The sequence below is a fragment of the Drosophila bipectinata genome, chromosome 4, assembly GCF_030179905.1.
Source record: "Drosophila bipectinata strain 14024-0381.07 chromosome 4, DbipHiC1v2, whole genome shotgun sequence".
Lineage (NCBI taxonomy): Eukaryota > Metazoa > Arthropoda > Insecta > Diptera > Drosophilidae > Drosophila > Drosophila bipectinata.
The window spans coordinates 4,308,460-4,335,641 of record NC_091740.1 but is presented as its reverse complement, the minus strand read 5'-3'; the positions used below and the strand labels follow the sequence as shown (position 1 = coordinate 4,335,641).

The following is a 27,182-nucleotide window of genomic DNA, read 5'->3' as shown; positions in this document are numbered from 1 at the left end:
AAAAACCCTTTCCGATCGTTCAGTTATATGGCAGCTATAAGAAAAAGTTGGCCGATCGTTATAAAATTTGGTAGGTGGGATTGACTAAGCCAAAATCTGAACTTTCTTACTCTAAAAACTCTAAAAAGATATAGCATTTCATTTAGTTATATGGCAGCTATAGGATAAGTCGGCCGATCCATTCCGACTTATATACCGTGTGCAAAAGAAGGGTGTGTGCAAAGTTTCAAGACGATAGCTTTAAAACTGAGAGACTCGTTCGCGTAGAACTAGAGAGACAAACAGACAAACATGCTTATATCAACTTAGGAGGTAATCCTAATCCTGTCTATTTCTGAGCAAACAAGCAAACTCAGTTTTGCAGCTATCGAGTTCAAACTTTGCACAAACCCATCACTTGCTCTTAGAATATACGCCGGAACAACGGGCTTGGACGTGATATATTCTATAGCTCCCATAGAACTGATTATAGTAAACGGTAAATTTTTGTCTAAGAACTATTTTGGGACCAGCAGAAGGAAATATTTGCATCTGCGATAAAGGAGGAGCTAAGCATAAACATTTGTTATTTATTATCAGCTCTTCTTGGTTAGGTTGTCACTCCTGACAGGCGTTAGCGTTCTCGCTTTCACTATTGTGGATTGCATGGTTTTGTCTTTATTGTACTTAGAGCTTGACCACCTAACAGAGGGTGCCAATTTATACTGAAATAAATTTAAATGTGGTTGAACTCAGATTTTTTATATAATAATTAATACGGGGCCAAGTGGGAGGGGGCTCAAGCCGCCGTCAAGGAGAATACGATTCCGACGTGGGAATCTATGGACAGGTTTTTGGAGCAGCGGTGTCAAACCCTTGAGACGGTGAATCGCGATGGCTACCCATGCGTCCGCCAACCAGGTGGGGCGACACAGACCTATCAAGAGATTCTGCATGTTGCTTGCGCCCTTATTGATGCGTGGTTTAATTCCCTCTCAGCTAATGAGCGATGAAGTGAAGCACCACCTTTGTTTTGTGTGATTATGGGCAAAGTAAAGTGACAAGCTTGTGAATGCAACTCCCTCCACTGCCGAATTTTTTGTCAAAGGCATCACATCTCGCTGCGTTCCCGGGACTCTCTGCTACTCTCTGGCAGCATTTTAGTGCGAAGCCGTTCTGGTGCTATGCTCCCTTGCTGGAAAGGCTTGGTGAAGCGGAGGTGTCAACTGACGGAAATTCAGTTGGCTTCTTTCTCCAGTATACATTTTTTTACATTTATACATTTATACATACATTTATACCAATACATTTTTTTTCGTTGCACCGAGTATGAAAGAAAGATTCATTAAAGATTTTCACTTGTTCCATCCACTTCGTAAGAGAAATGAAAAGTTGATCAAATTATGACAGCTTTGTTCCTTTTTTGAACATAAGACAAAGGTGTTCCGAACTGCCTAAAACCGAACAAATCGCCTATTTGTGCCCGTTGGTTGCTTGAAAGGAATTTTTTTGTGATATGCTTTATTTTTCCTTTAGGTACTTACACACTTACGTCGATTTGATTTTAGATTTTCTGTTAGTTTGTTACTAATAAAAACTAAAATTAGGTGCACAAAGCTTGTTCTTTTTTTACATTTTCTCCAAATACATTTTCTCGTTCATTGGATATGCAGATTAACCTCATTCATTCCATTCTTGTCTGGTTTAGCTGGTATGTACTGCTTCAATGAGCAACTTCCACGAAGTGGTTCAAGCTCCTTATCTACGGTGGGTGAATAATATTTGCTCAGGTTGTGAAAAATGCGATCATACACAAATATTATTTATGCAACAAATCTTTTTTCATGTAATTCTAGTAATTCCATGCAAATACAAACGAAAGAAACTATTTTGCAATTCAATCGACGACCGAACAGACATCGGGCGTTTGAGGTGGGGCTAAAATATTTGAGTTCCTTTGTAAAATAGTTTTTCCTCGCTTGAACCCCTATTCTTGGGATAAATGGCGTCATAGCGATAGACATGAAAAAATTTGACAATGCCATAAACGTTTTACAGAATTAACTGCAGGAGGAGGAATTTGGATATTTTTCCCACCGTTGGATTATTTTTGCCCATTTGCATCGTAAACTCTTAGGATATTTCTATCATTAGAGTGTGATTTTGTTTTCACATTTGTTTTAGTCTGGCGATCACTAATTAAGTTTTGGCTCGGCTCTGTTACTAGTACCATTTTGCATTCGTGGTGTAAAGACGTGTGTTTGAAAACTACCTCAGTAGTCTAGCTATTTTTGGCAAAGCGGGGCATATTATTATCGAGAAATCCAACAGCTATAAGCAAGACTTAAAGGTTACTGTTTTTACCCCTCCATCTGCGTTTTGAGCGGGAGGTTGATTACAACTTATCTTGCAGACTATTAAACTGTGAATATCAATTGGTTTATACGTCATAAGTATAAAGACAATTGATATAATGGAAGAGTAACCACGGCAGTAATGGCAGTAACCACGTCTCGATTGATAAAGGCTGCCCAGTTAGATTGGAGAAAAAAAAAGAAAAGCTAACTTCGGGCGGAGCCGAAGTTGATATACCCTTGCAGTTAAAACTGGATATATATCGCAAACATCGGATATAAAATTATATCAAGTTTCTGTCCGTCTGTCTGTCTGTTTCTACTCGAACTAGTCTCTCAGTTATAAAGCTATCGACTTGAAACTTTGCACACACCCTTCTTTCCTTTGCACGCAGTATATAAGTCGGAACGACCGGAATCGGCCGACTATATCCTATAGCTGCCATATAACTGATTGATCAGAAATGGTATAACTTCGGTGTTTTTAGAGTTAGAGAGTTCAAATTTTACATGAGCGCTATCTTTGGCAATATAATACGACAAGCCAAATTCTGTAAGGATTCACCGACTATATCCTATAGCTGCCATATAACTGAACGATCGGAAATGACCTTTCGTGTTTTTGAAGATAGAAAGCTGGAACTTGGTACAGATTATATTTTTGGTCAGTTGATCCAACCTACCAAATTTTGTAACTATCGGCAGACTATATCTTATAGCTGCCATATAACTGAACGATCGGAAATGGTTTTTGGTAGAAATACAAATTTTGGTATGTTTGAAGATAGAAGTATGGGACTTTTTTAAGACTTTGTATTGAAATAAATTGGATTATATATTTATATTCCCATAAGGATCGGCCGACTATATCCGATGTTTGCGACCGGATGTAGGTTTTAACTGCAAGGGTATATAAACTTCGGCTCCGCCCGAAATTAGCTTTTCTTTCTTGTTTTTATATTGCATCGTGGTTCACAGCGCTCCAGATGACTTTATAATACGTAAGTCTAGAACTGAGTAAATTTTGAAAAAAATCTGGTGACAAAACAACGTTTGCCGGGTCAGCTAGAAATATATAAAAATTTTAAACACTAAGCGTAAGCATGTATCTTTTCCACCTCTGCTTACGTTTGAAAATTCAAAATATAAAAATAAATATAAAAATAATCATAAAACTCAAACATTCTAAAAATAAAGAGTAAAGATAGTCGACGATATTTCTGATCTGATAAGGGGCGCGCGTTTTCCATCTAGGCCACCTCCAAACTTTCATCGTTCTAAAGATGTTATGTTCTAAAAATAGAATTCTATCTTTCCTTCTCTCAACTGCCAGCCGTTTGTCGTGGAACCCGCTCTAAAATGTTTTTATTTTTACAGCGGGTTCCACGACGCGGCCTGCCAATATACAAGAGAACCGACACTTGAAAAGATTTCTCAGCGGGTTCCACAACCAACTAAGGTGATGTTAAGGTGATTTTAAAATTTTGTATTTTTTTAAATTAAACTATATATTTTGGAATACACATTAAAAGAATGAAAATATAATATAAATTATAATAATAATATAATAATATAATAATAATAATATAACAAGAAAGGAAAACTAACTTCGGGCGGAGCCGAACTTGATATATCCTTGCAGTTAAAACCGGATCTATATCGCAAACATTGAATATAGTTGGCCGATCCTTATCAGAACATGATACCTAACCTATTTTATTATAATACAAAATCTAAAAAAAACCCAAACTTCTATCTTCAAAAATACCAAAGTTGGTATTTCAACAAAAAACCATTTCCGATTGTTCAGTTAGTGGCAGCTATAAGATAAAGTCGGCCGAATCGACTTAAAATAGAATGTGTACCAAGTTCAAGCTTTCTATCTTCAAAAACACGAAAGTTGGGTCATTTCCGATCGTTCAGTTAAATGGCAGCTATTAAATATAGTCGGCCGATTCTTGTAAAATTCGTATTATGTCGTATTATTTTGCCAAAAATAAAAATACCGAAGTTATACCATTTCCGATCAATCAGTTATATGGCAGTTATTAAACTGCGTGCCAAAGAAACAAGAGTGTGTGCAAAGTTTCAAGTCGATAGCTTCGAAACTGAGAAACTAGTTTGCGTAGAAACAGACAGACAGACAGACGGACAGACGGACATGCTCATATCAACTCGGGAGGTGATCCTGATCAAGAATATATATACTTTATAGGGTCGAAGATGTCTCCTTTACTGCGTTGCACACTTTTGACCAAAATTATAATACCCTCTGCAAGGGTATAAAAAGTGAATATCCCGACCCTGGTATTAACTCGTTTTACTCTGCGTTCCAGCGCTGGAACCCGCCACGGAAAATTTTTTTTTGTATGAGATGTCCCATCTATGTACTTTATAATCTTTGGTAACAGACGTATTATTGTAATAAATTGTAAAAACCAATTAGATTAAGCTGCCAATTGGGTAGCAGTGTGCTAATCATAAACATTAAATTTCCAAATTTGCAAGCAAATTTAAAATTCACGCACATAAAACTCATTTTAACTCGAAGACTAGTTCCAGCTGGGACCCAGCCCCGGCTAGCGATTTTGAGGGTAAAAGATAGAAGTTTCGGTTTTTTTTATACCCTGTTCTCGTAGAGTACAAAGGTGTATTGTATTCGTGTGAATGTATTTAACAAAGAGACAGAATCATCTCCGATCCCATAAACTATATTAATTCTTGATCAGCATCAACAGCCAAGTCGATATAGCCATTTCTGTCTGCCCGTCCATCCGTTTATTGATTTATGTGTAAATGTCTATGACTCTAAAAATTGTGCTCGTAGATTATATAATACCTTCCTATGTTACCTTCATCCATCGGAATACAATATACCCTTGTGCTTTTCCAGTACCGGGTATAAATTTTACACCATAAACACACCAAAATTATGGTATTTCCGATCAATCAGTTTTATAAAGCAGCTATAAGGTATGAAGTCGGTCGATCCTGGTCGTTTTAATTATTATACTACATGCAAAGGAAAGAGGGTCGTTGAAGTCGATCGTTTGAAATCTGAGAGACTAGTTTGTGTAGAAACAGACCAGCAGACTGAAAGATGGATAGATAGAAAGACAAACAGACGGGCATACTTATATATGTCCGACTACTACTCATATATACTTTAAATTTTACCGAAATATTAATACCCTCTGCAAGGTTATAATAAATTAAAAAAAACCAAAGCTGGGTGTCACTCGACAGTAGCCAACTTATGTTTTTTCTGTTCCAATCGTTCAGTTATATGGCAGCTATAAGATATAGTCGGCCGATCGTTATGAAATTTGGTAGTTCGGATCTTTAAAAACGCAAAAGTTGGGTCATTTCCGATTGTTCAGTTATATGGCAGCTATAGGATATAGTTGGCCGATCGTTATGAAATTTGGTAAGTCGTATTATGTTGCCAAAAAGAGAATCCATAGAAAATCTGAACTCTCTTACTTACCAAAGTTATATCATTTCCGATAAATCAGTTATATGACAGCTATAAGATATAGTCGGCCGATCTCTTGTTTGAGTAGAAACAGACAGACAGACGGACATGCTCATTTCAACTCAGGAGGTAATACTGATCAAGAATATATATACTTTATAGGGTCGAAAATGTCTCCCTCACTGCGTTAAACACTTTTGAACTAAATTACAATACCCTCTACAAGGGTATGAAAAAAACTCTCAGATTTAGCCAACTATATCCGATATAGGCAATATATCGCATCCAATCCAATTTGTATTTTTAACATTTTTTTATTTTTAACAAGCTGCTGGGTATATTTACTTCGCTTTCGCCCAAAGATATCTTCCCATTCTTGTTATTTATAATAATGACTTCCGCTTTGCAACGAACTTGTTTTCTCCCTTCCAACACTCTCATACATATTTTAAAATACACAAACACCAACTTCTAAATTTACATATGGTTTCCGCAAAAATTTACTTGAATGGGGTTTCCTATTAATAATTTTGGCGTTTCCGTTGTTTTCTTTAAATAACAATATTCTTAGATACACATGTACATATATACCTATGAAAATAATGAATCAGTTCACAAATTGGACGCTAAAAATGAAAAGAAAAATAGCTTTGGTATACTATATTCTTTATGCCCTTGAAAACATTTCTAAAAAGAAAATGTATTATTATTTAATATTATATTAACTATTTCATACTACCAAATTTGTTTTTTATGCACATAAACCGTTGAAATCATTTTAATAAATTCATAGCATACAAAATTTTTGTCATATTAGTATAAAATTCTCTTCCTATGCCAATAATTTGTCAGGAACAGCAAAAAGTTAGAGTATTAGTTCAATTTTGAAAGTTGACGCTAAATTTAATTTTTACTGTTAATTTTAATCATATATGTATTAAACTTTTCAAAAATATAAAAATTTAAGTTTAAGTAAAATTTAAGTAAAAAGTCGTTTTTTTAAGTAAAAGTCGTAATTTTTCGTTGAAAAAATAATAAATTTTTAACCAAATAAGACAAGCGAATATAGTTATAACATTACATGTACAATTTGTAAATTTATAATTTATTGGTCATGTACCACCTCCACCAAGAATGTATCCTATTGATATCTCTTATCAAAATCTTTATCAGGGGTATAAAAATATAATCTTTTCCACCCACACTTTCACTAATCGGAAAAGTTAATGTTGGATAGATTCTCAGGAAAACATTTTCGTTACATACTTTTCATACCGTCAGACGGACATGGCTATATTGACTCGGCTGTTGATGCTGCCCAGCAGTTCGGCTGGTGGCAATAGTTCTTTTTGGGTATGGATTTGGGTACTCTTTTGTGGGTACCCATATCGCTTACTATTGGTATAGCGGCTTGGGTACTCTCTGCTTCATGTCTTTTTTGTATAACGCTGCGAGTATATACTTTGGTACTCCTTTTGGGTACGACGGTCGCACCACAACAAAGCGCAAACGAAAATTAGCATTTAAAGGAAATGACCGCTTAGAAAGTGGACTTGCAGTTAATTGTTTGTTTTTGTTGCTAGAAGCAGTTAAACAGATGCGAGTATGTACTTTGGTACTCCTTTTGGGTACGACGGTCGGACCACCACAAAGCGCAAACGAAAATTTTCGCTGCTTTTTGGTGCCATAAACAGATAAACAGTAGCAAGCAGATTGGGAAAAACTGTTTTTTGTTATTTTGTTTCTTATTCTTCTCTTTTTTTGATTTTTGCTTCACTATAACTTGAGCATATTTTGTGACGCGTCGTGAAAGCGTGAAAGTGTGGTAAATATTAAATAAATAATAAATACACAATAAAAACTATATTAAAATAATAAAAATAAATATTTAAAACAGTGACAGTGAATCAGTGAATCAGTGATAAACAAAGGATTAAAAAGGTAATAATTATAATTATGGTTGGCAAAAGGCAACTAGGTAGACTCAAAAAACAAGAAAAAGACAAATATGTAGGGCGACTTAGGCAAATTGCCCAACGAAGACGAGGACAAATTAATGAAGAAAATAGAGAAGAAATAGACGAAATTAATCTGACAATAAACAATGACAATGACAATTTAGTTAATATTGAAATGGGTGAAGAATTAAACTGGCAGACTGACGAACCCAATGACATTTTAAACCAAAATTTAAAAAAGTGGTTTATTAAGCATAAGCCTAAGCGTGACTGTGTGTTAGATTTAATTAAAGTTCTTAAGACAAGTAACATCAATGTTGACGGCTTTTACAAATTTAATTGTAGTTCAAAGCCAGAAATACACCGAATTAGTGGTGGTAATTATTTAAATGTTGGTGTTGCTCGTCAAATAAAAAAAGTTCTTAGTGTTGTTGATTGTCCAAGTGATTTAAGTGTTGATTTCAATATTGATGGGTTGCCTTTATTTAAAAGCTCAAGCACTCAACTTTGGCCTATTTTGTGTAAAATTAATAACTTAAAAAATTCACCTGTTTTGCCAGTAGGAGTGTTTTTAGGAGAAAAAAAGCCAGAAAGTTTGGATGAATTTTTAGGATTTCTAGTAGATGAATTGGACAATATTTTAAAAAATGGAATAGAGCATAATGGTAAACATGTTAACATACAAATTCGGGGATTTATTTGTGATGCACCTGCGAGAGCCTTCATTAGCGGTGCTCCTGGACACACTGCTTCTGATGGCTGCGCAAAATGTACGCAAAAAGCGAGAAAAATTGACCATGTCTTAACATACAGTACAGTAGCGGAAGACATTATTACCGATGCGGATTTTTCGAACAGAAAATATCCCTTTCATCACACTCCTATATTTCAGAATAAAAAAACTCCATTAGAGCGCATCAATCTACAGATGGTATCGCAAATACCTCTAGATTGTATGCATCTAATGGATTTAGGAGTTGTGAGAAAATTTTTGATTCGTTTAATGCGAAATAAAATGCGTGTAAAAATTAATAACGAACAGAAGAAAAATATATCAAAATCCTTGGTTTCTCTGAGAAAATATGTTCCAAAAGAGTTCCAGAGAAAACCAAGAGAATTGTCTGAAATTTCATATTGGAAAGCAACTGAATTTCGTCAATTTGTTTTGTATACTGGTGTATTTGTTTTAAAAACCGAAATTCCGTCTGATCATTATTATGTCTTCTTGTTACTTCATTGTGCGTATAGATTGTTATGTTCCGCAAAGTATAGTCCGTCCAACTTAGGTATGTGTCAAAATATGCTCGAGCTCTTTGTCCAAAATTTCCCAGCCATTTTTGGAGACAACAGTGTAAGCTGTAATGTGCACAGCTTGCTTCACATTAAAGACACTGTTGATCTGGTGGGAGATCCCGTAGAAGGCTCAGCGTATAAGTTTGAAAACTATTTACAAACGTTGAAACGTTGCATACGCAAGCCTACAAAGATTCTACAACAAATCCACAGAAAAATTGAGGAAGACTCAATTGAGTCTTTCACTGAGGATTATGGGGCCAAAATAAAAAAGAATTACATTTTATTTAAGGGGTGTACAATAACAAACACATCACCAAACAATTATTGTTACATAAAAGACAATACACCAGTTATTGTTACAAAAATTTCAACTGAGAATGGGGGAGGTTTTACTGGACGAAAATTGCAAAACATTCGAAGCTTCTATGACGAACCCATAAATTCAATAGATATAGGCGTATATTTAGTTGACGTAGCTACGACTGAAAATGACGAAAATTTTATTTTGGAAGACCTTACATGTAAGGCTTTTGCCATCCCCCATGAAAATAGTATTTTGTTGTTGCCTTTGCTCCATAATTTTTAATTAATATCCTTTAATGTATCCTGAAATTTATCTAAGATGTCCGAAAGCCCTCGTAAAATTCAGCGTCTTGCTTTCAACAATATCCGTAAGTTTTTAATGATTAATTTTTAAGTGTTTAAACTAATGTTTAAAAAATTCATATTCTAGAACCACAATCAAAATGCAATTGTCTGGCGAACTTGAAGAGAAAATTAGATCTTCTCATCGATAAAGTTGAAAAATTGGAAGGAAAGTATTAATTTTATTTATATTGTATTCACATTTACTAATTAAAATTTTTATTACTTTTAGTGGAACACAGTATAACCCACGACCAAATACAAATAGTTGTGGAAGCGCTAGCCGAGCAAAAAACCGATATCAGATTACTTCAGCGAGGTCACATAAATGTGAACGAACTGCGAAGCCAGTTCCCAATTAAAAACGGAGAGGATCTCAATATTCTTAATTCTAAAATAAACGAGAACAACAAAAATAACTATGTAAGTATCATCAGAAAGCTGCCTTGAATTATTAATAAATGAAAATTTATTACAGGTGTCAATTGTAAGGCATTTGTTGCAGCCTGGTGGAGTTGCTAAAAACTTAAAAAATATTTTAAGCGATTCATTGATGATGCATTATAACGTCGATGGAGTGCAGGGGAGATCCTCATTGAAAACAGCGCAAAATGTATTTTCTGTACTAATTGGTAAGAATTTAAAAACAATATTGGTTTTAATTTTTATAATGATTTTTTTTATAATATTAGATGCAATTACTGCTGATGGCGGCAATGGAACCGCAGACAGTCAACTTCGCCGGGCAATTCAATTGCAAAAAAAAAGGCAATTTAAAAAAAAATATGCCTCAAGCAACAACAACAACGACAACAACAACAACACATAATTTTTTCACAAATAACATAAGTATTTTTAAGCCAAATGAAATGAAATGGAAATAATTTTATAAATTTGGAAACATGAATTAAATGTATTTTTATTATATTAAACAATTTTATGAATTTTGAAACATGAATTAAATGTATTTATATTATATTAAATAATTTTATATATAATAAAAAACAAAAATTTATAAGAAAAAAAATCTTTTTCTGGGTATGTAAATCGCTGTCCCTTGGTAGATACCCAAGTGGCTATACTGTATAGAGTATGTAAATCGCTGTCCCTTGGTAGATACCCAAGTGGCTATACTGTATAGAGTACCCAATTCCGTACCTAAATCGATGTCCCTTAGTAGTATGTATTTGGGTACTTTTTTTGGGTACCCCAATTCGATACTCATTGGTATACGAAGAGGTGACGATTGTACACCGCCTATGACATGCCTTAGTTAAATTCGCCTCTGAAATACATGTCTTAGGTATTGACTGGTGGGTACTCGTCTACCCCAGGGGCATAGTGAATTCGACACCCATGCACTAGTGCGGCGAACTGCTGGGTGATGAAGAATGAATACACTAAATGGAGTCGGAGAAAATTACTCACTATGTTACATGCATTGTCACAAATACAATATACACTTGTACTCTACAAGTACCGGGAACAAAATTGTTTTTAATTTAAAATAATTATTTAAAATACATATGGATACTTACATTAACTATTTTATATTAACCAAATTAACTAAAATTAATTAATTTGTGTCTTGTATATCGACATTTTTATCACAAAAACAAGAAAGAAAAGCTAACTTCGGGCGGAGCCGAAGTTGATATACCCTTGCAGTTTAAACCGGATATATATCGCAAACATCGGATATAGTTGGCCGATCCTTATGATAACATCATAATAAAACCAATTAATTAAAATAAAAAATCTAAAATAAAGTCCCAAGCTTCTATTTCTATCAAATGCCATTTCCGATCGTTCAGTTATATGGCAGCTATAGGATATAGTCGACCGATCCCAATGAAATTTGGTAGGTTGAATCAACTGACCAAAAAAAGAAGTTTCAGCTTTCTATCTTCAAAAACACGAAAGTTGGGTCATTTTCGATCGTTCAGTCGGCCGTTCCTTCTGAGATTTGGCATGTCATAATGTTTTGCCAAAAATAGCTCTCACGTAAAATTTGACACTCTTTAACTCTAAAAACACCAAAGTTATACCATTTTCGATCAATCAGTTATATGGCAGCTATAGGATATAGTCGGCCGATCCGGGCCGTTCCGACTTATATACTGCGTGCAAAAGAAAGAAGGGTGTGTGCAAAGTTTCAAGACGATAGCTTTAAAACTGAGAGACTAGTTCGCGTAGAAACAGACAGACAGACGGACAGACAGACGGACAGACGGACATGCTCATATCAACTCAGGAGGTGATCCTGATCAAGAATATATATACTTTATAGGGTCGGAGATGTCTCCTTCACTGCGTTGCCCAGTTTTGACCAAAATTATAATACCCTCTGCAAGGGTATAATTACGAGTCATTAATATAGTGCAACAAATTTGCCGAAAAGATTAGCATCTCACATACGAAGCAAAGGTCCTGAAACCTAAGCTATTGCGGCGGCATAAAATGGCTCGACTAGCCTATTACAAGAAATTTAATTTAAATGGCCCAGATGGAAATCAAAAGTATTGGCGAGACTCCAGGCATCCCAGACAGACTTGCCACATACGCAACCATGGTGGTGGTTCCCTTATGGTTTGGGCTGCCTTTTGTTACTTCGGGAAACCGCCTATATGCTTTGTGCCATGTCGCATGAATGCGGAAACGTCACTCTTGGAAAGTGAACTAGTACCATTTTCCGAAGAGTTTCATCCCAGACATTTTTTCTTTCAACAGGATAACGCTCCTATACACGTAGCGCGGTATACGAAGACGTTTCTGGAAAGTAAATCAATCGATTTGATGTAGTGGCTAGCTTTAAGTCCAGACTTAAATCCGATCGAGAATCTTTGGGGCATCCTGTCAGCAAAAGTTTTCGGAGGTGGAAGGCAATTTGAGACCCTTAAGGAATTAATGGCGGCCTTTGTTAATTAATGGGTATCCATTGATATAGCTGTCCTCCAAAACTTGGAAAATTCAATGCTGAAATGATTGAAATTATTCAGCAAAAACGGGACACACGATACTATATTGATTAAAAAGTTAACTTATACTATGTATATACAAATGTATATAATATTTTTTTTGTCACCTAAATAGTTTTGCACATATATCAATTTTCTATGAATAACAGTTTTAAGTTTCTATGTAAATATCAAATAATGATCTATTAAAAATATGTTAAGTTCATTCAATTTGTACATTTACTACCTACATATATAAAATGAATAAAAAAATCTAACATGACGGAGTTAGAAAAAAATCAAGAAAAACACGTTGCACATTTATCAATTCTACTGAGGTATGTTGCGTCCTAAAAAGTTTAACAGCTCCTATTAAAAATATTATGGCCGTCAAAGGTTACAAAGAACTTGCCAGCGTGTGTCCTCTTGCCACCTCCTGGCAGGATACTTTTCTGAGTTATAATTACTGTAATTTGTTTTAAATAAGTCGTTTAGTTTAGACAAAGAATGTAAGAGACTCAGAATCAATCTATGGTTTTCCAAATTTTCACTGCTTTGGCAACATTTGGATATTATTGGATCCATTATTGGATCCCGCAGCTTTGTTATTAGGCCAAAATTGGGTTACTTCGGATATTTCCTCAACTCCAAACTCTGATGGATTCCTCCAGTTGGTTTTATCGAAACAAATAAGGAGTAGACGTATATATAGGAGTCCTTGCAAGGAGGATTTCAACTGCAGCAACTGGAGGAGGAAAATATAGATAGGAAAGCGTAGTTTTTCATTTGTTTAGGAACTGTTGCTAGCAAAGCAACTATTCAAATATAATACATTACACAGCCACACAAAAAAAAATATTTTTTCGGGTCTGGAGGTCAGACCATGTATACTATATGTTTTCGGGGTCGCTGAATCCGAATCCGAGGTCCCAAAAACCCCAGCACGTCAGGGTTCTGACATAACCTCAAAAAACCTCATACAAAATTATATTCGAGTCCGTGGGTCAGACCATGTTTATTATATGTTTTCAGAGTCGCTGGATCCGAATCCAAGGTCTAAAAAACTCCAGAATGTCAGGGTTACAACAAAACCTCAAAAACTTGATAAAATTTTTATTTTCCAATTCGGATTCAGTGACTCCAAAAACAAATGGTAAGAAATCGGAACTGAGTATATCCTTTAATATTTATACCTTTCCAGAGGGTATTATAATTTTTTCCAAAAGTGTGCAACGCAGTGAATTAGACATCTCCGACCCTATAAAGTATATATATTCTTGATCAGGATCACCTCCTGAGTTGACATGATGTCCGTCTGTCCGTCCGTCTGTATGTCCGTCTGTCTGTTTTTACGCGAACTAGTATCTTAGTTTCAAAGCTATCGACTTGAAACTTCGCACAAACCCTTCTTATATATCCTATAGCTGCCTATTCTCATAAGGATTGGCTAACTTCATCCGATGTTTGCGATATATATCCAGTTTCCTTTCCTATATTTTTTCCTTCCTGAATTTCCATATATGTTTTCACGAGGTAATCCAATTAGCGTTCTTCCCTTCGTCACTTCGGCGAACGAGCGGTTGGACGGCTGCGGCTGGGCCTTCCTTTTCTTGGCCTGGGGGGCTTCTCCCTCCGTGGACTTCTGTCTTTTCACGCTTTGCGCAATCTCCTTGGCAGGATCTGACCCAGCACGTTTTTTCGGATCCAGCCTCACACCCGCCTTTTCCGGCTTATCGGGCAGAACCTCCCTTGCCACTTAATAATCTCGGCCTGGTCCGAATTGGCTTCTGCCGATGGGTCCGCCCTCATCAAAATGAAAACTGCTCTTCTCCTATCTTTATAAGAGCACTTTCGCTTCGTCGAGTGAGACGTTCCCGGACCAGGGTTCGCCTTAGGGGCCCCGCCGGTTGGTTTAGAGGTTGACCCTGGGGTCTTCCTCTCTCGCCGTTCGGTGGTCCCATGGCTAGCCCCGCTTTGGAAAAAGAAGCCTTGGCAACCTCCTCCGCATCGGCGCGTCCCGCCTCCAGATATTGCCCCTCTGTGGAGGGCTTCTCCATCTCAGCAACTCCTTGTCTTTTGAAGGCCTTGGAGTTTGACGGGTCACTGACCCCATTTCCGGACTTTTTAAGGGAGTTCCGTTCTCCACTTAGGTTTTTATTTGGATTGGTAGTGTTCATATTTTGTTCATATACCCGCTTATCACGATAAGCCTGGTTAAAACTGGGAGGTCGGCCGGTCCCCCAGAGTTCGCATATTAAACCCCCTCGGACACGCATCCTTCGGCATATGCTGTTCCACCTTGGATTGGGGTGATTTAAGGAAGGGAGTGTTCTTCTCCCCGCCCGACTACCATTAGCCAGCATCCTCGGCAGAGACATGACCTTACCAGGACCTGTTACCAGACGCCCACACGTGGAGTGTATAGTCGCACTACCAGCGGTGTACACAGTTACGGAACGCAATTGCTTGCGTGTAGGTCCCCCTGTTGTACCCGTTGGCTTACGGCCCTCTTATAAGTAAGAAACATTAAAATCTTAAATCTATTTAAAACTACTTATCAACGCACTGCACGCTGACTGGCTATGCGACCCTGTCTCAAGTGCGATAAGCGCACCACTTATGTATTTGTGTTATGCTGCAGGGGGTCGGTTTTAGACTATGCTGTTTGTCTCGTATTACAATAGTGTTCAATGCTTGAACATGTTGTGACATGAATTAAAATTTTGCATGGGGTTATATTGACCAATATCTTTTGCCAATGGAAAAACAGAGGGCGTGGCACCGCCTCTTTTCTTTAAAGCTTATGTAAATTTCTGCAAATTTTTAGAGTACTTATTAACTAGTTCTTTGACAGTATTTTGTCTTATTTTTCCATGAAATGGGCGTGGGCGCCCATCTAGTCGGCGTAGCACGCCTTTAACAATGTTTTAAGAAGAAAGTCCATCTAAGTCCGTACGCCCCTGTATTGAAAGACCATTAATAATGTATAGGAGACATATATTTTCCCTACACATCTCTTATAAAAAGTCCAGCTCTTCGTTCTCCAACTCAATATTATATTGATGTTCAAAATGCACAATATCAAAAAAGCTTTTATCCTTACCCGCCGTGGTGTCATGGATTTGATGAGCGCTCTAATAGGTCCAAAACCAAAATCTAATGGAAGACACATTTTTTTCTGTCGCTGTATTCTTCTTTTCTAATTCACTGCTGAAATGATCGGATCAGAAGTATCTGTAGCTCTCTGAAATAGTCTGGACTACAAGGCTCTGCAGCGTGCCTTCTACGAGATGTATTTCCCTTTGCATGAAAAGGCAGGGTTGGCCGAGCTACTGGCTTCTTGGTTTTCGGAAAATTAATAAGAGTTTTCGAATTCAGCCAAACTGCATGATTCTGGCGCAACTGACTTAAATTAGAAGAGCATCTCTTCCACATTTGCGTCAAGCGGTAGCAACATTTTTTACTCACTTGGTCTACGATATCGCTGTACTCTTTCAAATTCACTCCTGAGATGGAATCGTTTATAAAATAAATGACACCATTCTCCTTTGCAACTTTTCCCTTTGCTTCGAACCACTTCGCAAACAAATCTGTGTTTGCCAAATTGAGGTTATGTCCTAAAAATGAGAAATTCTCGCAAAATCGAATAAAGTGGTATTTTAAATTGAATTCATTCCAATAAGAATTTAATATTCTACAACATACAATACGTTTCGTTGATTGACTTTTCTGGACTCACTTTAAATCTCGTATGGAACATGAGCCTTTATCCAAAATATGCATTGGCTACTTACATTTGTGCTCTATTACGGGGACAACACGATTTTATTCTACAAATGACGATCACATACATATAATACACGCTACAAAGATTGGAATTCATTTTAAAAAATTTTGTAATATTTTTATTTACTTCTGCCCGCTCAAACTTTGTAAACAAAACTTACTATTTCAGTCGCCTGTGCTTTGAAAATGCAGCAGCTGTATTTGTCAGCTGATTCCTTTGTTGGGGCGCCTTCTATCAAAATTTCTGTTATGCATCTCTGAAGATGAATTTGGAATGCGTTAGACTGAACCTTTTTTTTAATTTCCCGACTTTCAAGAAAGCGGTATTTGTCACAAAAATTCGTCGAATTACCCATAGTGCATGGGTGGAAATACGCACACAGATTTAATTTCAGTGTGTTGCTAAGCAGAAAAAATATTTTTTTTTTTTATTTTTCGTTAATTCAGAACTTTGAATGGCCACTAAAATAGTTCATTATACCCTTGCAGAGGGTAATAAGGATCGGCCGGTTGCATCATATAGGCCATATAACTGAACGATCGGAAATAGTTTTTGCCAACATTTGTATTTTTAGATAGAAGTTTTGGGAATTTTTTTAACATTTGGTAGACCTTTTGATAATCGGTTTATATATTCTTATAAACAGATAATAAGAATAAATCTGTTTTTATTATGAAATTCTCACAAGGGTCTATCCGTCCGTATGAACGCGTGAATCTCAGAGACTAAAATATAGAGCTATAGGATTCGGCACGGAGACTCCCTAAATATCTACGCCGTTCAAGTTTGTTTCACAATTTGGCCAAGCCCCCTCCCGCCCCACAAATTACGAAATTCTGTAGCGCCAGTACTGGAAGGTTTTTTGAAATACCTTTGATGCCAAACTATTTCTACAATTAATATATCCGAAAAACAAATGGGCTGATTTTTAGAGGAGACATACCCATATAGGTATATGCAATTCCTCATACAAACAGGCTAAAATTTAAGATAAGAGATAGAGCTATCCGATTTGGAACTAATTCGGTAATGATTTTGGAAAATCGTTTAATGCCAAACAAACCAATTGCTAATCTACAGCCACAAATGAAAAACCAGCCAAATTGGATAATTTTTAGTCTGCTTCCCTACGGAATCGGTAGGTAAACGCAAAATTATGCAACAAAAATTTGTTGCTGAGAATCCATACCTTTAAAGTTACAACTTACCTTTAAAGTTACAACTTTAAAGGTTATTTAAACTATGGGTGGAAGAGATGAGTAACGGGTATACGTAGTCGGGAAACTTGACTATAGCCGTCCTTTCTTGTTAACGTTATGACGTGTGAAAAAGGTTTATCTTGAGGTTGGTAATGCAATTACATCTACATCAATAACATCTATTACATCTATTCAATAAAGTACTTAGATGGGACATCCGGGCCCAAAACGGTAAACTTTTTTCGTCGAGCTTGCAGGTGAGGGAGGAAGGCACATGCCTCCGATTCTATTTTTAGAACTCTTTACATGTATCCGTCAACAAAAATTTTAGCCTTTGTATGTATGTGTGACTGCTCGCACGACCGTTTGGGGTGTAAATAAGGGGCATGCTGCATGTCGATTTTGCTGTTTGGTCGGCTAGCTCGTTGCCTGCAACAACAACAATTTTTACCCCAACAAAATGAGATCACTCCTTACAAAACTAGCCCCAAAAATTAAAATATTGTGGATCCCTGGTCATGTTGGCATAGCAGGCAACGAGCTAGCCGACCAAATAGCAAAATCAACATGCAGCATGCCCCTAACATAAATTTCCCAGACATAAACAGACACTTAAAACTAGAATTCCTAACAAGAAATAAACTAAACATGGAACACTGCAATCAATGGTATAAAAACATTAACAAAGACAATTCAAACATCGATAATTATTGCAGATCCTTCCATCCCAAATCGAGCAGACTCGATCAAATTAAAATAATACGCCTTAGATTACGCCACACAAAACTCACACACGAGCACTACTTCAATCAAAACCAAACCTCACCCTGCCCCTACTGCCAAGGCGACAATACCTTACCCCACCTATTAAATTCGTGCCCATCACTCCTTCCTACTAAACTATCTATCTTCAAAAATACAAACCCATTAAATCTCCTTAATGAACTCAACACTGATAATTTAGAAAAAATCTTAATTTTCTTAAAAACTTCAAACCTATACCACAAAAATTAATAATACCCACAATGTACATAAACAAAATTTACCAACTAGGTAGCCTAAATACAAAGAACAATATGTAATTAAACTAATAGACTTAAATAGCATTAACCTTAAAAGCCGAAGGCCTCGATGCCAGCGCTTTACCAAATAAGTTAGTCTAGTTTCGCAAACTTCTCTATCTTTAATAATAAATAAATAAATAAATTGCATTCTATTACAATTGTTGCAAAAATAAGTGACGGACGTGTCGGCTGATAAAATGTCCTTGAAATTTTATTAGTCGGACATAATGTTTAGTTTTTTTCTTTAATACTACAATTAAAGGATCCTTGATCCTTTAAAAACTATCCGATCCTTTTTTCCTTGGAAAAACTATCCAATTTGGCTGGTTTTTCATTTGTGGCTGTAGATTAGCAATTGGTTTGTTTGGCATTAAACGATTTTCCAAAATCATTACCGAATTAGTTCCAAATCGGATAGCTCTATATCTTATCTTAAATTTTAGCCCGTTTGTATGAGGAATTGCATATACCTATATGGGTATGTCTCCTCTAAAAATCGGCCCATTTGTTTTTCGGATATATTAATTGTAGAAATAGTTTGTCATCAAAGGTTTTTCAAAAAACCTTCCAGTACTGGCGCTACAGAATTTCGTAATTTGTGGGGCGGGAGGGGGCTTGGCCAAATTGTGAAACAAACTTGAACGGCGTAGATATTTAGGGAGTCTCCATGCCAAATCCTTTAGCTCTATCTTTTAGCAAAGATTATAAAGTACATAGATGGGACATCTCATACAAAGAAAAATTTTCTATGGCGGGTTCCAGCAGTGGAATCCGCTGGAACGAGCGGGTTCCATTGCGCGACAAGTTAAATTTGAGAAATTTTTCGCGCGACAACGAATGAGGAATAGCCGAGTGGTAGAGTGCTTGGCTGGTGTGCAAAGTAAAACGAATTCAAACCAGGCTCGGGACATATATTTTTTTTTAATTTTAAATCTATTTATATTATATTTTTATTATTTTAATGTATTTTTCTAAATTTATAATCCAATAAAAAACAAGAAAGGAAAGCTAACTTCGGGCGGAGCCGAAGTTTATATACCCTTGCAGTTAAAACCGGATATATATCGCAAACATCGGATATAGTTGGCCGATCCTTATAAGAATATGATAATTTTACCCAATTTATTATAATACAAAACCTAAAAATGTCCCAAACTTCTATCTTCAAAAACACAAAAGTTGGGTCATTTCCGATCGTTCAGTTATATGGCAGCTATAAAATGTAGTCGGCCGATCATAATGAAATTTGGTAGGTTGGATCAACTGGCCAAAAATATAATCTACCAAGTTTCAGCTTTCTATCTTCAAAAACACGAAAGTTGGGTCGATCGTTCAGTTATATGGCAGCTATAGGATATAGTCGGCCGATCCTTATGAAATTTGGTGTGTCGTAATGTTTTGCCAAAAAATAGCTCTTGTGTCCAATTCGAACTCTCCAACTTTAAAAACGTCAAAGTTATACCATTTCCGATCAATCAGTTATATGGCAGCTATAGGATATAGTCGGCCGATCAGAGCCGTTCCGACTTATATACTGCGTGCAAAAGAAAGAAGGGTGTGTGCAAAGTTTCAAGTCGATAGCTTCAAAACTGAGAGACTAGTTTGCGTAGAAACAGACAGACGGACAGACAGACGGACAGACAAACGGACAGACGGACAGACGGACATGCTTATATCAACTCAGGAGGTGATCCTGACCAAGAATATATATACTTTATAGGGTCGGAGATGTCTCCTTCACTGCGTTGCACACTTTTGACCAAAATTATAATACCCTCTGCAAGGGTATAGAAATACAAAATTGTAAAATAACCTTAACATCGTCTCAGTCCGTCGTGGAACCCGCTGTAATAATGAAAAGATTTGAGAGCGGGTTCCACGACAAACGGCTGCCAGATGAGAGATGGAAAGAGAGAATTCTATTTTTAGATCGTAACATCTTTGGAACGATGAAAGTTTGAAACGTTGTAATCAAACCAATGTAAGAGTAAAGAGATCAGAAATATCTTTTACTATACTTACTCGTCAACTCTGTTTTTGCTATAGATTCTAGCGCCTCCTTTAACACCAATTTTAAGTATCATAAAATCAACTTCGAGGGTAGCCTAGATGGATAGTGCGCGGTCCTTATTCAAGGGGTCCTGGGTTCGATTACATTAGCGGGCGGTTTTTCCAATTTTGATAAAGTTTTAGTTTTGATTCTTTTAATATGTACATATTTACTTTTATTTTTTTTTATTTTTATTTTTTGTTTTACTTTTACTTTTTACGTTATTATTATTATTTTTAACTGCATTCTATTACAATTATTGTAAAAATAAGTGACGGGAATAAGTAGTAAGTTTACTTTTTACGTTATTATTATTATTTTTAACTGCATTCTATTACAATTATTGTAAAAATAAGTGACGGACGTGTCGGATGACAAAATGCCGGAAGGACTCCCTTGAAATTTTATTAGCATTTTATTAGCGGGACACAAGGAAGAATAAAACAATTTTACAATTGTAAAATTAAAGAAAATTATTACAATTGAAGAAAAATAAAAAAAAATAATTATAAAAGAAAGAAAAAGTTCAAGTCCTTACGAGGATTTACTCTATGCATTACGCTACCGTCCTGTCTCGATCTGCGGCGATTAAAATACTATTGGTTCTACTATTTTTTGTAACTACCAAATCGGCGCATTGAAAACAGAAACGAGAAATTGAAATTGAAATTTGGAAGCCAAAACCTTTTTACGCCGTCGTGCGAGCAGTCACACATACATACAAAGGCTCACATTGTAGTTGACGGATACATGTAAAGAGTTCTTAAAATAGAATCGTATGCATGTGCGTTCCCCTCTCGCCAACAAGCTCGACGCAGAAAGTTGACCGTTTTGGGCCCTGATGTCCCATCTATGTTCTTTATAATCTTTGCTTTTAGTCTCTGAGATTCACGCGTTCATACGGACGGATAGACCCTTGTGAGAATTTCATAATAAAAACAGATTTATTCTTATTACCTGTTTATAAGAATATATAAACCGATTATCAAAAGGTCTACCAAATGTTAAAAAAATTCCCAAAACCTCTATCTAAAAATACAAATGTTGGCAAAAACTATTTCCGATCGTTCAGTTATATGGCTCCTATATGATGCAACCGGCCGATCCTTATGAAATTTGATAGGTTGGATCAATGAACCAAAAATATAATCTATTGGTTACAAGTTCTAACTTTCTATGTTCAAAAACACGAAAGTTGGATCAGTCCGAGCTTTTAGTTATATGGCGGCTATAGGATTTTGTCGGCCGATCCTTATGTGCAATATGTGGGTCGTATTATTTTGCCAAAAATAGCAATCGTACAAAATACGAAATCTGTAACTCTAAAAACACAAAACTTATGGCATTTCCGATCAATTGGTTATATAACAGCTATTGGTAGCAGTCTCTTTCAATATGTTGGACAATATGTTGTGTATAAAAAAATTTTCACTGAGAATAGTTTTATTAGAAATTTTGTTGGAACAAGCTTTCTCCATAGAAAATATATACATAGATAGGGAAGTGTAAATTTTCATTTGTTTTTTTCTAGCAAAAACTGTTGCTAGAAAAGCTTTCTTTAATATAAAATTATTATACCCTCTGCAAGGGTATAATGAACTATTTTAGTGGCCATTCAAAGTTCTGAATTAACGAAAAATAAAAAAAAAAAAAAAATTTTTTCTGCTTAGCAACACACTGAAATTAAATCTGTGTGCGTATTTCCACCCATGCACTATGGGTAATTCGACGAATTTTTGTGACAAAAACCGCTTTCTTAAAAGTCGGAAAAATAAAAAAAAGGTTCAGTCTAACGCATTCCAAATTCATCTTCAGAGATGCATAACAGAAATTTTGATAGAAGGCGCCCCAACAAAGGAATCAGCTGACAAATACAGCTGCTGCATTTGCAAACCACAGGCGACTGAAATAGTACGTTTTGTTTACAAAGTTTGAGCGGGCAGAAGTAAATAAAAATATTACAAAATTTTCTAAAATGAATTCCAATCTTTGTAGCGTGTATTATATGTATGTGATCGTCATTTGTAGAATAAAATCGTGTTGTCCCCGTAATAGAGCACAAATGTAAGTAGCCAATGCATATTTTGGATAAAGGCTCATGTTCCATACGAGATTTAAAGTGAGTCCAGAAAAGTCAATCAACGAAACGTATTGTATGTTGTAGAATATTAAATTCTTATTGGAATGAATTCAATTTAAAATACCACTTTATTCGATTTTGCGAGAATTTCTCATTTTTAGGACATAACCTCAATTTGGCAAACACAGATTTGTTTGCGAAGTGGTTCGAAGCAAAGGGAAAAGTTGCAAAGGAGAATGGTGTCATTTATTTTATAAACGATTCCATCTCAGGAGTGAATTTGAAAGAGTACAGCGATATCGTAGACCAAGTGAGTAAAAAATGTTGCTACCGCTTGACGCAAATGTGGAAGAGATGCTCTTCTAATTTAAGTCAGTTGCGCCAGAATCATGCAGTTTGGCTGAATTTGAAAACTCTTATTAATTTTCCGAAAACAAAGAAGCCAGTAGCTCGGCCAACCCTGCCTTTTCATACGAAGGAAAATACATCTCGTAGAAGGCACGCTGCAGAGCCTTGTAGTCTAGACTATTTCAGAGAGCTACAGATACTTCTGATCCGATCATTTCGGCAGTGAATTAGAATAGAAGAATACAGCGACAGGCTGAATTCGAAAACTATTATAAATTTTCCGAAAACCAAGAAGCCAGTAGCTCGGCCAACCCTGCCTTTTCATACGAAGGGAAATACATCTCGTAGAAGGCACGCTGCAGAGCCTTGTAGTCCAGACTATTTCAGAGAGCTACAGATACTTCTGATCCGATCATTTCGGCAGTGAATTAGAATAGAAGAATACGGCGACAGGCTGAATTCGAAAAATCTTATTAATTTTCCGGAAACCAAGAAGCCAGTAGCTCGGCCAACCCTGCCTTTTCATGCAAAGGGAAATACATCTCGTAGAAGGCACGCTGCAGAGCCTTGTAGTCCAGACTATTTCAGAGAGCTACAGATACTTCTGATCCGATCATTTCAGCAGTGAATTAGAATAGAAGAATACAGCGACAGAAAAAAATGTGTCTTCCATTAGATTTTGGTTTTGGACCTATTAGAGCGCTCATCAAATCCATGACACCACGGCGGGTAAGGATAAAAGCTTTTTTGATATTGTGCATTTTGAACATCAATATAATATTGAGTTGGAGAACGAAGAGCTGGACTTTTTATAAGAGATGTGTAGGGAAAATATATGTCTTCTATACATTATTAATGGTCTTTCAATACAGGGGCGTACGGACTTAGATGAACTTTTTTCTTAAAACTGTAATTCATTGTTAAAGGCGTGCTATGCCGACTAGATGGGCGCCCACGCCCATTTCATGGAAAAATAAGACAAAATACTGTCAAAGAACTAGTTAATAAGTACTCTAAAAATGTGCAGAAATTTACATAAGCTTTAAAGAAAAAGGGCGGTGCCACGCCCTCTCTTTTTCCATTGGCAAAAGATATTGGTCAATATAACCCCATGCAAAAAACAGAAGTCAAATATCTTGCTCCGATATTTAAATTTTAATTCATGTCACAACATGTTCAAGCATTGAACACTATTGTAATACGAGACAAACAGCATGGTCTAAAACCGACCCCCTGCAGCATAACACAAATACATAAGTGGTGCGCTTATCGCACTTGAGACAGGGTCGCATAGCCAGTCAGCGTGCAGTGCGTTGATAAGTAGTTTTAAATAGATTTAAGATTTTAATGTTTCTTACTTATAAGAGGGCCGTAAGCCAACGGGTACAACAGGGGGACCTACACGCAAGCAATTGCGTTCCGTAACTGTGTACACCGCTGGTAGTGCGACTATACACTCCACGTGTGGGCGTCTGGTAACAGGTCCTGGTAAGGTCATGTCTCTGCCGAGGATGCTGGCTAATGGTAGTCGGGCGGGGAGAAGAACACTCCCTTCCTTAAATCACCCCAATCCAAGGTGGAACAGCATATGCCGAAGGATGCGTGTCCGAGGGGGTTTAATATGCGAACTCTGGGGGACCGGCCGACCTCCCAGTTTTAACCAGGCTTATCGTGACAAGCGGGCTATGTCATGATGGACGAACCCCCCCTCGCCTACTCGTGGGACCAAAACATGAATTTTATCTTACCTAATAAACCTAAGCGGAGAACGGAACTCCCTTAAAAAGTCCGGAAATGGGGTCAGTGACCCGTCAAACTCCAAGGCCTTCAAAAGACAAGGGGTTGCTGAGATGGAGAAGCCCCCCACAGAGGGGCAACAACTGGAGGCGGGACGCGCCGATGCGGAGGAGGTTGCCAAGGCTTCTTTTTCCAAAGCGGGGTTAGCCATGTGACCACCGAACGGCGAGAGAGGAAGACCCCTGGGTCAACCTCTAAACCAACCGGCGGGGCCCTTAGGCGAACCCTGGTCCGGGAACGTCTCACTCGACGAAGCGAAAGTGCTCTTATAAAGATAGGAGAAGAGCAGTTTTCATTTTGATGAGGGTGGACCCATCGGCAGAAGCCAATTCGGACCAGGCCGAGATTATTAAGTGGCAAGGGAGGTTCTGCCCGATAAACCGGATAAGGCGGGTGTGAGGCTGGATCCGAAAAAACGTGCTGGGTCAGATCCTGCCAAGGAAATTGCGCAAAGCGTGAAAAGGCAGAAGTCCACGGAGGGAGAAGCCCCCCAGGCCAAAAAGAGGAAGGCCCAGCCGAAGTGACGAAGGGAAGAACGCTAATTGGATTACCTCGTGAAAACATATATGGAAATTCAGGAAAGGAAAAATATAGTAAAGGAAAGGAAACTGGATATATATCGCAAACAGCGGATGAAGTTAGCCAATCTTTATGAGAATAGGCAGCTATAGGATATATAAGAGGGGTGTGTGCGAAGTTTCAAGTCGATAGCTTTAAAACTGAGACACTAGTTCGCGTAGAAACAGACAGACAGACGGACATACAGACGGACGGACAGACGGACATGCTCATATCAACTCAGGAGGTGATCCTGATCAAGAATATATATACTTTATAGGGTCGGAGATGTCGAATTCACTGCGTTGCACAATTTGGAAAAAATTATAATACCCTCTGCAAAGGTATAAATATTAAAGGATATACTCAACCCGTCTGTCATTAACGGTATATACAGACGAAAAAACCTTGGGTTTCAATAATTATTAAACCAGATTCTCAAGCAGACTAGTTAGAGATTTGAAAGACGGAACAGAGAAACATGCAATTATAACAGAGCGTAGTAGAGCAAAAAGAATTAGCAACAAAAACAAACAACAATTGCTAAACAAAGTTTACATACCACAGATTTTTTTTTTATTTTAACGTTGTTTTTATTACTAGAATTTTTTCTTTGCGAGACTAACAAGAGGTGCATCAAATTTTATAGTTTTAACTTAACTAACAGTCATATTGACTGAAACGGAGTTAGACGGCCCTAAAAATAGATTGCTGGGTTGGGAGGTCATTGCGTCGCAGGTGGGATACGCTAGAAACCCAAGTCAATCCCCGAGCGAGAAAATTTGGGTGGAAGACAGTTTTACTCTTTATGACTCTTTTTGCTTCTGGATCTCGCCTTTTACTGCGAGGATGGCCCAGTGTCAAGGTGGATGACGTTACTTCGTTAGCTTGAGGAATCTGCATACCGTTTAATAAAAGCGGAGGGCATGTTTGTCTATTAAGAGTAAACGTTATATGTTTACACTTTTGTTCGTTTATTTTAATGAGCCAGACGGACAGCCACCTTTTCACTACTATTAGATGATTAGCCTTTTGGGTGGTTGCTTGCGTTGGGCATCTAGAACGCCTAAGGATAGCGGGATCGTCGCCGGATGTTGAAGTTGTTAGATGTGCGTTCGTAGGAATATCTGCAGTATACAAAACATATAGACCAGCCGAGTGCACTTCCTTGTGGAACTGTTTCCCTTTTCCCTCTCTTTCTCTTAAGCGAACGGTCGTGTTTTTTTTTGTGCGCACAGCGTTTATGATAAATATTGGTAAACCGGTGTTTACTTACTTGTGAATTGAATATATTGAGAATCTTAAAAATCTTAAGCTTAAACCGTATCGCTTCGCGAGTCCTGTAGTATATTTTGAGCCGAATTAATAATTTGTCTAAATTCAATTCCAAGCATAGCTTAGCTCTGCTTGTTCCCCGTCTTATCTCTATTTCTGCATTTCTCTTTTTCACTCTTAAAAGCTCCCGCTTCGGCTTCCTATTTGGCACAGTGGTTCAGATATAGTGTTTTTTAACTTTTTATATATTAATTTTGTTTTATTTATTAAAAAATATGTAATTTAAACTTGTCTGCGTTATGAAGTCTTGTTTTCAAGACAATTTCCTCATCCCAGCGTACCATCCATTGCTGGCTATGT

At 37.0% G+C, this 27,182-nt stretch overlaps 1 protein-coding gene across 3 annotated transcripts in view; it reads right to left on the bottom strand.

Annotated features, from left to right (window-relative positions):
- The window catches only part of Sox102F (transcription factor Sox102F), a 417,100-nt gene that overhangs the window by 286,527 nt on the left and 103,391 nt on the right, over positions 1 to 27,182 (bottom strand). Inside the window, exon 1 of one of the 3 annotated variants that reach the window (XM_070282382.1) lies at positions 6,313 to 6,328. The exons of the other annotated variants lie outside the window; for them this stretch is intronic. The gene's annotated coding sequence lies outside the window, so the exon portion shown is untranslated. Of the gene's footprint in view, positions 1 to 6,312; positions 6,329 to 27,182 lie in introns of those variants that run through there. 3 annotated transcript variants of the gene reach the window in all.